The sequence below is a fragment of the Phalacrocorax aristotelis genome, chromosome 3 (assembly GCF_949628215.1).
Source record: "Phalacrocorax aristotelis chromosome 3, bGulAri2.1, whole genome shotgun sequence".
NCBI lineage: Eukaryota > Metazoa > Chordata > Aves > Suliformes > Phalacrocoracidae > Phalacrocorax > Phalacrocorax aristotelis.
Window position 1 is genome coordinate 86,197,629 of NC_134278.1, and position 14,498 is coordinate 86,212,126.

The following is a 14,498-nucleotide window of genomic DNA, read 5'->3' on the forward strand; positions in this document are numbered from 1 at the left end:
GGCAAGAAGGAGGACCTGGGCCAGTCAGCCTCACCTCCATCCCTGGAAAGGTGATGGAGCAGTTCATCCTGGAGGTCATCTCCAGGCATGTAGAAGAAAAGAAGGTTATCAGAAATAGTCAACATGGATTCACCAAGGGAAGATCATGCTTGACCAACCTGATAGCTTTCTATGGTGGTGTGACTGGTTGGGTCAATGAAGGGAGAGCAGTGGATGTTGTCTATCTTGACTTCAGTAAGGCATTCGACACTCTCTCCCATAGCCTCCTCACAGGCAAGCTAAGAAACTGTGGGTTGGGTGAGTGGATAGTGAGGTGGATAGAGAACTTGCTCAACAACACAACTCAGAGGGTTGTGATCAATGGAGCAGAGTCTGGATAGGAGGCCTGACACTAGTGGTGTTCCCCAGGGGTCTGTGCTGGGTCCAGTCCTATTCAACATATTCATCAATGACCCGGATGATGGGATAGAGAGTAACCTCACCAAGTTTGCTGATGAGACCAAGCTAGGAGGAGTGGCTGATACACCAGCAGGCTGTGCTGCCATCCAGTGAGACCTGGACAGGCTGGAGAGCTGGGCCAAGGAGAACCTGATGAAATTCAACAAAAGCAAGTGCAAGGTCCTGCACCTGGGGAGGAACAACCCCGTGCACCAGTACAGGTTGAGGGCTGAACTACTGGAAAGTGGCTCTATTGAGAAGAACGTGGGAGTGCTGGTGGACAGCAAGCTGACCATGAGCCAACAATGTGCCCTTGTGGCCAAGAAGGCCAATGGTATCCTGGGCTGCATTAAAAGGAGTGTGGCCAGTAGGTCGAGAGGGGTTATCCTCCCCCTCTACTCTGCCCTAGTGAGACCACATCTGGAGTACTGTGTCCAGTTTTGGGCCCCCCAGTTTAAGGAGGACAGGGAACTGCTCGAGCAAGTTCAGTGGAGAGCTACGAAGATGATCAGGGGACTGGGGCATCTCCCATATGAGGAAAGGCTGAGAGACCTGGGTTTGTTTAGCCTGGAGAAGAGAAGACTATGGGGGGATTTCATCAATACCTATAAATATCTAAAGGGTGCGTGTCAGACGATGGGACTGGGCTCTTTTCAATAGTGCCCAATGACAGGACAAGGGGCAATGGGCTCAAGTTGGAACACAGGAAGTTCCAGTTCAATGTGAGAAAAAACTTCTTTCCTGTGGGGGTTAACAGAGCAGTGGAAAAGGCTGCCCAGGGAGGTTGTGGACTCTCCTTCTCTGGAGACATTCAAAACCCACCTGGGCACGTTCCTGTGCCCCTTGCTCTAGGTGTCCCTGCTCAAGCAGTGGGGTTGGATGAGATGATCTCCAGAGGTCCCTTCCAACCCCTACCATTCTGTGATACATATACACATGTCTTCATATACATATATGCATGTACACATACACATTCAAGCATGATGTATGAAAGCCACCAAAGACTGATCAACAACTGCGTACATCCATCCCTGCAGTTCCTGCCCATCCACTGGAGAATTTTTTAACTGACTCGACTTTTGCTGTCCACAAGATGAAATAAACATCATCATTGGCTTCAAAGGCTGTTTGGTATGCTCTCCAAAATTGCTGTCAGTGTTGCTTCAGCTGCAGAGTGGACTCCACAAAGAGGGCATCTCTTTACAGCATGCCAGGGTACCAAGCCTGTGAAACATCCTCCCAAATATGGCCTTTAGCAGATGGCTTTAGATGACTCTCTTCATTCAGCAATGCAAAAAGGATTTCATACACTGTTCATGAGCAGAAAAGATGTTCAGACAGGTTCATTGAACAGTCCGTCCAAACAAAACCCCAGATATGGGGACTGGTGTATATTTTTAAAAGTGTTTGGGGGAGAATTTACCAAGAAACTGAACACCATCAGAAAGGTTTTTTCTTCCAAGTTGCCAGTGTTACCTGGTCCTAGTTCCTTTCAGAAATAACCCTTACTAGTAAGAAATTAGTCATTTATTAATAAGGAGACTTTCAACTTACAACATTATTTCTTTTTTAATAATATCTGCAAAGGGCATTAGGCAATGCTCACTGCAATTCACACTGAAATTAAGCCAAGTGAAGTATTTTAATGAAACTACAGCTTGTCATTCTTACCTCATTGTGTTTCTTCAATGAGATAAAATTAGATTAGGATCACACAAACCAGAACAATAAAAACAGGTTTATGCGTCAGTAACTGCACATAGAAGACATATTTAACATGAATAAAAACTATGCAAGGCCAAAACAAAAGCATAACCTCTTCTCCCTCTAGTGGCCACTGCTTCTCCTTAAAAAAAACCCAAACAAACAAAACCCTGGCATGGAGATAAATCATACAATGATGGAAAAGAAATGAGCGAAGAAGAGCTGAAACTGCTTTTCACTTCAAGTGTCTACTTTTCTGCTTAGCAATGTCTCACTAACAGATCTAATGTTGCTGGTCAAAGGCAGCACACTGAGAACTTGCATATCCTACTGCGTGAGCTACAGAGAGAATCATCTGTTTTAAAACCAGAATCAAAATTATGTAATTGGAGAGGGGCCAGCTGCCTTTCAGTTGCTGAATTTACTGATCCAGCAAAAAAGTAAAAAACCCATTTCTAATCTGCCATATAATCATTACATTAAGGAGTTGCCTCTTTTTGCTGGAGTATAAAATAGAAGAAACAAGATTCGAACACATTTTTTGATAAGTATTTCAATTGATACAGTTTCCCATATTTGATATGAGGTATCACCAGTATTTCAATTATTTAAAGTAGTATCACTTTCTTACTGGCAAAAAGTTGTGTGTATAAACACATAAAACTAATACAGTATTTCACCAATACTTGACCGCATTAAAAAAACTGATAGCATTTATTTTGGCTGTGAGAAGCATCATTGCTGCTATAATGAGGATGGCATATTTAGAAAATTTATATGGGATATTGTTGTACACATACTTTCAGAAGATAAGCATTGCCAGAGAGAATTTATGTTTCCCCTCCTTGCCTTGGAATAAATATGGTAATATTATTATCAGCAATAACAATTTATATTGCTATATAAAATGTCTGGAGTATCCACTCAGTCAAGCCAGAAAGGCCACAGTAGCAGATATGTTGCAGCATAGCTCCTTCCATGCCAGAAATTTGCACCTGAACAGGGAAGATAGGTAAAAGAGGATGGGGAAAAGAAGTGAAAGGAGATGCACGTGGTCACAGAAGAACTCAATGAGCACCTAAAAACAGAGGTTTTCTGAACAGAGGTTTTCTGAACCATATGCTCACAGTCCAACCCCTGGGTCATACAGACTTGATGGAAAGGGCACAGCCAGGGCTTGGTGTACGTTGTGTCAGAAAACGAAGGAACTGCCCCCTGCATCCCCCCATCTAATCCTTCCACTACTTAAAAAGAAGCAAAAGACTAAAAATAGAATGTCGTGCATGTGTTTTATCTCGGGTACCTGCCCAATCTGGCATGCCACAAGAGAAATGGGGCCTGCCTCTAAACAAAATACAACCTGCTCATGTATGAAATTGAGTCTAGTAAATCAATAAAGTCCTAAAATTTAAGTTGGTGCAATTTTAAGGTGTATTTACCATTCAAAGGCTGAAATTAAAGACCTCATAACAGTGTATAGTCAGAAGATACATTGCTAATCCCATATGGGAAAGCACTGGTAATCAGTGCGTTCCTGCATGTTGATAGCAAAGGAGAAGCAGCCCTGGACAGTGAAGGTTCTTGCAGGCTAAATATAATCACAATTTTCAGCCATTGTGTTTGGGATTTAACCCTAAATGATCTGTCAAATAACAGAGTCCCAAAAGATGCCCCTTTGACAAAGGGTAGCTTGCTGGGTCACTCCACCACGACATCTTCCAGGTGCCCACCCACCACCAAGTCAGTGCAAGGTCGGCATTCATCTCACTGAGGAAAGGCATCTTCCTAAAGGCCGGGCAGTAGGCAGGTATGGCAAGAAAGTGCTTGCCTATTTAGAGAGAAGCAGCCATATCCATTACACCTGTTTCACAGGGCTGAAGGTCCAGGGAACCATTCCACTTCTCCCTTTCTCCCTGAATCCATTTAGAGGAGGTCTCTAACAGTGCTTTGGGGCTCTCTTTTGTTATGCTTTGTCCTCTCTCAGAAGCTCCCATCTGATGAATGAGCTCTGCTTCTTTAATCTCCCCATTTTCACATCCCAGTGGCTGGGAAGGTCAAAACAACAGGCACATTTACCAAGGCTCCTTCCTTCAGAAGCCAGGTAATACCTTTCACAAGATTGTTTTTGCGTCTCTCAAGAGATATATTCACCACAGGTTAGTGACTTTTTTCCTTTGGAGATGATTGCTATCAGCAATAGAAAAGATTCCCAAGATTGCTAAAAGGAAATGTCATATCACAGTATCTAATTTCCAAACTGATGGTACAAAACAGCCTCTCTGCATGTGACCCCAGAGCAGCACTCAGGACTTCTGCATCACTTTCCATCTGGGAAGTTTTGAGTATTATCACAAATTTAAACATTTCTTAAGAAGCGCTATTTGAATAATTAAGAACAAGATACAAGTTTGCTGCTTTCAGGATGACTGCAATTGAAAACAAATAAATGGCAGTCTGACTATCGGAAGATGAGTGAGCTTTCCAGGGTGATGGGCACTCTTAATGGCAAGGAGATGTGCAGCCTACATCCTTATCCCCGACATTGTTTCAGCTGACCTATACTTTCCACTGAGCATTTATAAAAGATGTATGGAGTCATTTTAGAAGAGCCATACACACAAAGATTGCTTTTCTTGAAGATTAAAGAACAGAAGGACTAAAAGCAGGCTCAGACTTTCATTATAATCAGCCCTCTGCCTTACAAGAAGTCTCCTGTATGAAAGTCCAGCAAAGCTCAAGGGCACTGAGATTTCCCCCTCTGTTTCATGGGGTTCTCCCCACCTTAGAAATTCCAGCCTAATGACAAGTGACCAGTCAGAGTGAAAAATAGCTGTTCCTTTAAAAAAAAAATTCTCAATTTCTCTGAAGTCTTTGCTATAGTCACTACATTCCTATTACACACATTTGAATAAACTATTCTGAAGGAGTGGTAAAAACCAAAGAAGCAGAATCATAAAACTTTACAAGATTTCAATACCCTTACTAGGAACTTATGCTGATCCCTTGAAAGGCAGCACAACATAAAGTGCCCTGTACAGGACAAACCTTTAAAAAACTACCTTTTTATGAATGCACAAATATGAACCTTATGTCTTTCTCACTGAGTGAACACTAGAAAATACTGCATGCAAGAAACAAAAAATACAAGCTCTCAGACTTAGGTAAAATCCTGACCACTGCATCCCCACCCTTGGGACTTACCAAAGGTCTTAATTCTGCTTACAGGCAAGCCTATCTAGAAAAGCCCCATCTTAATTTACCAGGTTCTTCCTTTGCCTTTTGCAGTAAAAGTATAAGCAACCCTCTGCTTATTAATTAACAATAACACCTGATGGTCCCTGATCCTTGCAGAGGTGAGTCACCCTAGTTATACAATCCTTACCTAAAAAGCAAACAGCACAAATACTTCATGCATAATATCCCATTAAACTGTATTCTACAGGGTAGAGGGTGTTCTTCAGTGCTCTAGCATGATGCTCTTGTTGCTTAAGCTTTTCTAACATTCCACATTTCTACAAAAGCATTAGTGAAACAACCTTCCGAAATTTCCGCCAGCCTGTGCAGGCATTCGTGTTTGCAAATGATAGAGATCGCGTGTCAGCAAAGCACAGGATTAATGCCGCCACTGCCCTGTATCCCTATCATCAAGCTGGCATCCCTATACTTTCATTACCATTTCCTGGCAACAAAGCACTGAGCCACTTTTATGAATGCTAACAATCCGTATTCATCCTGCTGGCAGACCCTTCCTGAGACCCCTGCCGAAATGAATGAGTGGATCAGCAATATCTGCTCCTGCAATATCAGTCTTAAACACAAAATAATTTTTTTTCTGCATGGGGAAAGCACTATTAATGTGATTTTTATCTAAAAATCACTTCTATTTTTCTTTCTAGGCATTTATTTTTGGAGTCATACCATATCATTTCACCCCAAAAGGTAACAATCCCATTTCTGTTCACTTTGTGTAGAACAAGCCTGATTTTATCAGGAGGTTTGCCTTTATCAACTGGGAAGTTTGATGGTTGGTTTGGGGTTTTTTCTAGTTTACAGGATCAATGTGTGTTAATGTGACAAATCTAATACTGGGCATATAACAGATCTTTATTTTTAAAAGGAAACTATTTAGCATTTCCATTTTTAAGCAGAGAGATTATTTCATTAATACCAAGACTAAAAGACAAAAAGCCATGTCATAAGAATGTTAGGCTTTCTCCTATTTGAGTGGTATTACTCTTCAGCCTTTTTAGCACTTAACTAAGGCACAAGTAACTAATGGCAGAAAAGTAGGAAAAGGAGATGCTTCTTGTATCTGAACTGTTGTGAATGCACAAGCAGGGAGGATTGCTCCCTCCAAGAGCAAGTTCTCCTCAATGTTCAAGCAGGCAAGGGGTGAAAAAGGCAGTGCAGAAAGAGTGACTGTCACAAGTGTTTTCAAACAAAAAATATTCAACCTTCTTTTCCCCTCCTCCCCATAGTTAGCCGCTGTTTTGAAGGCTCTGAACTGAACCAAAATAGGAAGGGAAGGGAAGGGGAAAGGGAAAGTGGAAAAGGAAAGGTGAAAAGGAAAGGGGAAAGAAGATATATTGCATAGTCTTATGATCAAGAAAAAACACTGTATCGACAAAGAATCAATACTCAGGTTCATAGTGATGCTGCCAATATTGTTAATACTTCAAAGTCCTCAGGCAAAATTTGTTTGACTTGAAAAAGATCTGAGCATACCCTGGAATGCTAGGTACCCAGTGTACCCTGGAAGTTAATTTTCTGTGCTTTTCTCTCTGGCAGCTGGCTCTGGTTTGAAGTCAGGGCAAAGAAACCTTTTGGATTGTTAACATTGCTCTATGACCGTCTGCATAGCGAGTTTTTTCCCCCTCAATGATTGTTTTCTTGGATAAAACTGTCCAGGTAGTAAGAAAGTAAGTAATGTGTTTCAATCACACTTAGCAGATCTAAAGGGTTAGCTGCCCCTTTCTGTAATATACAGCTCTGGCTGTGTTAGCCTAAAATGAGTTTAAGATGGATTCCCTGAAGAAATGGTTCATGGCACATAATCTGGCTGCTGAACAGTATTTCTTAGGGTGATAGCACCACCAGCTGACTCACTCAAAGGCTGAGGCTCCTGAACAAAGTCAGCACAGGGATGTTCCCTGTGTATAGGCAGATGTCCCACACAAAAAAAAAATAAAAAATTAACATTTTTGAGGGACTCACTGAAGAAGTACAACCCCTGACATACGAGCTGTGACACAATCCACAGCTGTGGTCATTTATACACATGTAAGGTCTCAGTACACAGGGGCAAGAAGTGCCACCATTACGGCCACGATGGACCGGGGAAAGTCATACAGGGTGCAGAGACATGAGCGCCAAGCACCAAGGGACAATATTCATCCTCTCTTCATTGACAGAACCACTTAGGCTAAAGGACAGGCTACTCGCTCCCCAGGGTATGTATTTGTCCCTTTGAGTATTGCCTGAAATTGAAAGTTCAAAGTTTGCTGAAGTCCAAAGGGGCAATGACATTCCCAAGCCTTGTTTGCTGCTCAGCTGTAAAAAGCAGGCACGGATGCAGCATGATAAAGTCCAAATGCAACCGATTAGCTGACTCTCCGGAGGCCAGTTCCTACTCAGAGTCTCCATTTTCAGAATATTAGAGGCAGATTAGCCAGAGCTGAGAGCTTCAGGCTGTCCTTGCAGGGCTGCTTCCAGATCAGCAGCTGGTGCTTGGATGGAGACTGAGGCAGAGGGAGTCTTTACTGGGAACACCCAAATCTAGTACAGGAGAACAGGATCAGAAATAAGATTGTACCTTTATTTGATATTAGTAATATTGCATAGGACAGACTATAGACAATTCCTCTCTTTCACAGAAATTCATTTCCAACAACCAAAATGTAATTTGTCATTACTTGTGAATGGTTAACACTGCTTTATTCCTAACGCAGTGTTAGGAAGGACTAAACATTCACAGTGACCGATGGATTAGTTAAAACCTAGACAGAAAAACCCAAACTCCAAAATATTTTGCAATCAGCAAACAGAAAGAGACTACACCTACTCTATATTGTTTAGCTGAGACTTTATACAATGTGGAAGAAGTAGTATTATATTTCTAACATTTTACTGCAGGTTTGGGAGAGAGCAGTCTAGAAGAGGCACTGTATTTTAAGACAGCACTACCCAATAGGTGCATCTTCACTGACACACTCATATAAGCTGGTCCTTCCCTGCCAGTCCTGCCCTGTGCTCTCAGATGGAGGAGAGGTGGGGACATGACCTTTCTTGTCTGCTTTACAGCTGCACTTCTCTGTGCATTCTTTAGGTGGTTTCAATACCTACCTGAATCAAGCAGGGGAGGGAAAAGCAGTGAAATGCTGCCATCCAAGTACTGGAGATCATCAGTGGTTTTGCAGAAGTCATCCTTCTGTGCTTTTGTCATCTTGATGTTACTGCTTCATGAGCTAACTAAATTACTGTTAGAGCAGAAATGTCTCCCTGCGCTGGAAATCACACCTTCGGCAGTGACGCAGACTTACCTTCGGATAGCAACCGCAAGATCACATTTTCACATTTATCTGAAAAACGACTAACCTCAAAGTAATGAAGTTGTATCGGTTGAATGGAATTCTCCAGGATAAACTATCACTTCACACAGAATTAAGGAGGCAGGAGGAGTGCAGGGAGATTTCATGGTTCCTCTGTCTTGCAAGAAAAGAACAAAATACCTTTTTTAATAAAACTTTTCAGTGCTTGAAAATGTTTGTTTTATCCATTTTATGAAGAACAAAAACCTTTTATTAAAAATCTATATAATTTATAAAAATACTCTTAAATGAAAGGGTTTTTGTCACTAGTACCAGTTTTCTCTTGAAAAATTATAACCAGCTATATGTGAAGTAATTGCCTTTCAGGCTGAAAACAGGAATTTTTAATTTGATTTAGGATGGTGACTGCTTAATATTGTATAGCCTTACTTTGTAACCAGAGTGCAGTGGAAAGGATTGTCTCAATCTACCTGCACACTTAATTTTAAGCCAACAGATTCATACCTTCATATATCCAAGCACCTGTTCTCATTTCACTCTTTGGAAGTGGGAAATTTATTAATTCAGAGGTAAGCTCTCATCTCACACAGCTTAGATTTATTTTTACATTACTGAAGGCAAGGTGGGGTAAATCATAGTCAGAACAGAGTCTTTTAGAAAGCCAAAGCATGCAAAGCTGTTCTGTGGTAGAATTCTGATGGAGAGGAGATTGAAGCTGTGTTTGATGTTGCTCTTGACCTAGACTAGTTGTTGATGTAGGGTTTTTTTAAGGGGATGGCACAGGAGAACCCTAACACTGGGAAGGGGCTCTACCACACTGAGGCTAAATGAGAGAGAGGCACAGAAAGGCCCTCTGACTCCCAGCATGGCTGCAAACATAAGGCAGCACAACACATGTAGTCTTTTCCACAGCCAGCCAAGCTTTAGGGGCACTAGAAGAATTTATAGCCAGCTCAAGTCTACCACATATGGTAAATTTACAGCCAACTTAAGTAGCAGAGATGCTATGATTTACCATCAGCTCCCCAGTGTCTGCTGTGACTGAGAACTAAATGATATAAATCAATAAATGTCTGAAGGAATGAGACAAACAAAATAACTCATGAGCTTTATTAGTATCCATAAGGGGAACTAGCAAAGCTTCAACACAAGCCCAGGCAGAACTTGTTAGAGGCTTACTACTGCTGTTTGCCCAAACTGCAGTAATTATTAACCATAAGACTAGTAATAAAGAGGCTTTTTTATGGCTTCATAGCTCGATGCTGGCATGAGTCTTAGCAATTTCAAGGCTGAGCTAGCTTGAGAAAGAAGCGCTTGGAAATCTAAGAGCTTCCATATAGGATCTTATTGTTCATGGAGCCCCACACTTGATGCTGATAGCAAGCTACCAGTAAGCACTGCGGAAACCCTCAGCTGGGCAGACCTCCCTCCTCAGGTACGGCTGGTATAACCAGCTCTCTGCTCTTGAGGTCCTCCTTCTAGGCAAACCCATCTCTGTTTCCCTGTCAATCTGTTTTCAAGGGCAGTTTTACCCTTCCATCCAGGACATACTCTGTTCCCTCCCATTCTGGGGAGGGTGTTCCTCAGCTCTACAGTGGTGCCACCAGCTGTCTGAGACCTCCATACCCACCCAATACCCTGGCTTCCAGGACAGCAGTGCTGCTTAAAGCAGGCTAAGCTTCCTACTCACCTCTGCACAGTTTATCTGGGCTGTTGCAAACATCATCTCTCGCTTCATATTTCCCAGCTGCCTCAAGCGCAGAGATACTGGTAACATTCCCAGCACCCACCTCTACCTTTCCTTCAGGTGTCTGTGGTTGCACCAGGGCCCCCAGCCCATCCCTCCCAGGTGTCTGGCTGCCCCTCTGTCTCCATTTCCCTGTTAACAGACAGCAATGCCTTCTCCAGCTGTTTCACCAAATGCTGTTGACTTCACAGATCACCCAGGCTCGTTCCTCTAGCAGGTCATGCTTTGCAGCAAGTGCCTAGTTTCCTAGTTCAGCTCCAGAAAGGGCTTCATGCCCTGTGAGAGCCCATCCCTCTGTCCTTCTGGCACCCAGTGCCCCCTGTGAGCATGTTGCCCAGAGCACCGCTCCACTTTTCCTGTCTTTGCAGCCAGGACGCTCCTGGTGTGCTAAGAACTCATGCACCAGGGAAATGCTGCAAGAGCTGCAGCTAAAAGAGGTTTGTATTGATGTGGGTGAAGATGTTCACAATGGGCAACTGGAAGTTTGTGAGATTTAAAAAGTGATGGAAACAACAAGGCAGTTCTCCACAACTAAGCAGGTAAGTCTTGATTTCATTACACTGCCACATATCGCATGTATTAGGACAGAAAAGTATTAGATTTCAGTTGCACAGTGTAAGTCACATCACTTACACTACAGTAGCATGCTGATTACAGTAAAACTGAAAAATTAACCCAGACTGAAAGAACAAGGGAATGTGAGGATTCTTGCACAATAATCCATCAAACCAGCACACTTATTCTCCCCAGTATAGAGTCTCAGTGTGGGCAGATGGCATTGCCACCAATTAATACTAACAAAAGGACAACCCCAGCACCCTGAACTAATTTGGAACCAGCTGTATGAAATTAAAACCACTACCCACATTTTACCTTTTTTGGTGTATTAGCACACCCAAACTAATTGGGAATAATCATAGTGATAAATACAGCAGATGTGAAGAGTTCTCTGTTAAGCGCTGTGTTCAGCATACTTGCAATTTCAGATCATCTTTTGCACCAGGGGATTGAAGTAGCAGTGTAATGTAAAGGACACACAGCAACTGGTCTGAGATGGAAAAGGCTCTTCCATAAAGGAGAGGCCAGCCTAGAAGCAGAATACAGCCACAGAGCAAACTGAATTAAGGGTTTGGCATATTCTCTGGGGCACAGACCCTTCCTTTCTGGGTTTTTGCGGGGTTTTTTTTGGGGGTGGGGTGGGGAAGGTGGTCTATGACCAGCTTCCAAAAGCCCTTATGTTACCTGAAACTTCTAGGTATTAATAAAGTAGCAACAGCTGCCGTCATCTGGTGAACCCTACATAAACAGCCAATAGTAAACATCAGAGGAATGAGTGGAGGGGTTTTTTTTTTGTTTAGAGTAAGCTTTAGATCAAGCTGTAATACATTCAAGCATCTTTTTATAGATAACAGAACAGCCTGAAAGGAACTGCAGTACATTTTTTTTTTTTCCTCTTCTGCATAGGGGTTTTTGTTTGCTTCTTTCCCTAACACTGGGTGTTTTATTGTCCCCCAAAAGGGGTCAGCTGGGTCCACTTCCTGAATGATTAGTCAATTCAGGTGGTTCAAATGATGCTTTTCCAAGTGCTTTGCCACACATTTGTCAATACTCAAATCTCTCCTGCCCTCCCGTTGTCCATTGACTCTGCTTTGTTAGTTTGCAGAGATCATGTATCCTGAGGCTGCGAACAATAGTCTGTAAATCACTGCAGCCTTCTTGGCTCCTGGCAATTTGCACTCGTGGATGGCCGTCAGAACAACTGCCCAGCAACCACTGATTTATAGGATGCAATTCCTTCGCTTTCACACCTTCCAGTTGAATATAGATCACGAAGTTGTTCATCCTTCAAAGAACCTTTTCTGTCTTAAATGTGAGGTTTTGTGCATATTGACTTTGCAAGCTCTCACAGCACCACTGCCATACGTTTTTACCTGCAAGGGAATTTCCGTACTTCCTGTCATTTTGTTCACCATCTTTGTCCGTGTTCCAACGGTTAGTGATGTGTTGTATTATTGTACTTGACACAACAGAACGCGTCAGTCAAAGGGTAGAACCAAAATACCAAAGACTGATCCAGTGATATCACAAAGCATTCACACTCATCATTCTAGCAGGTGATTCTGATTACATGCACAAGACATTCAAAACATTTCTATACACTTAAATTGGCGTAACTTTACTTATCCCACAATCTTCACACACAAAGATAACAGCTGTGAAAAGTGTGAGGCATCGTTATGTGTACGTGGACCCAATGAAAGCTGTGAGTATTGCACCATGTTGTGAAGCTTCCACTACAGGCAGCTCCTGATTATTATCCTGTTTTAGCTCAGAGAATTGCAGTGAGTTTATAAAAGGAAGACAAAGGAAAAAAAAAAACCTCAATTTTTATTACAGGTTTCATAACAAACAGCAGCAATAATAATGAAATGCTAGGTTTCCTTGACCTTGCGCAAAGGGCAGGAAGGCGGTAGAGCAGTGGCTACAAATACATTTTTAAGAACCCTGTGCTTTGCGCTTTGTTCTTCCAATGCCATTTGACAATCTCTGACGGAACAGCTACCTGTTCAGTCTGGAAGTATGTTTCCAGCCCGTTATAGTGGTGATGAATTATAATTGCTTACTAAGTTGCTATGGGCCTTCTTGCTAAGAAAACTTGCAATAATTTCTACAATACTTCAAGCTTTCAGGGACTTTTAAACAAATGATCAGTTTAGTGAACATGAGAGCACTGTACCTCTCAGCTTGGGGATTAAGAAAACAAAAGTAATCCAAACCAACCTTGGGGAGGCAGGAGGGAAAGCCAGCCTGAAGAATGAATGTCACTTCTATTGACCTGACTGTAAACTGACTGTAAAATCCTGCCTCAAGAGCAGGAAAGACACAGCTTTTCTGCTTTATTGCATTCAAATGCTGCAAGAATAAATCAGCTGTGCTTAAAGTTACTGAGCAAGTACAAGTGTGGCACACCGCACTGGAAGAATTACAGAAGCCATGAAATCTTCCTTACTTTGTGTCAAGTTGAGGTTTTCCATGTGTTTGTTTTCTTTAAAGCACCTTCTCTATGAAGAGTTTAACGACTTCATTTTAAAAATCCTTTATAATATGTCCATATTTTTGACTCTGAGACAAATTTCCTTAGCTATGGTGATTCAGTAACAAATAAGTAGTTTTGAATGTTGTTAATAAATTATGAAGTCACACAAACCATACTGCTGATGAACACATAAAATAGCCTTTCTGAAAAAGTGTTTTAATGCGTTGTTCATTTTTGAATTTCAAAGTTGTGTTTATGTTAACAATTACTTTTAAGACAATAAACAAAGAATAAAAAGGACCCTAAAATATGACCAGAACTGCTGCCTATCATCATCCAATTTTGTGGCACGTAGACATTGCATATAGCACTGTACTGGCACACCATTCCCCGTACCATGTAATGATATAAACAACTGAAGAACACACTGTTCTCCTCCACCAGCTTTTTTTTTTTCCCTTTTATATTCAACTCACTTTAATCCATGTTGCTCTTTATAGGCTTCCTAAATACCAGATTTTGTTTTATTCAACCAAACTCTAGAATCTTAAACTAACATCGGGGGTTTTTTTCCCCTGAAACGTGACTGGATTAACAACCCTCTCCCTAATATTCTCATCTCCTTACAAAGATATGACCTGTTCAAACACAGTTTACAGTTTAAGCAAGAACTATCTTCTTGACTGTATTTTTCCCCCAAGAACTTCTTTTTGGTATGCAACCAGGTTAAACCTTTGCAACTTAAAACTGTTTCTGAGAAAGACTTCATAATTATTCATAGAAATAAAGGCATGCAGCCTACAAAATTATTCCAAAAATTCAAAGGCTGCAACCTCAATCTCTGCTGTTTATTTATCCTGAGCTACCATGAGGATTTTCAAAGTACCATTAAGAAATAACGTGCTCATATGCTTTGCCTTTTCAGTATCAAAACTAAAAACAAATGTTATCTAATGAATGCCTACAGACATTTTTCAGTTACTGCTTCTCTTCACTCTCCTCAAGTTGCTCTATCAGGTGTTAA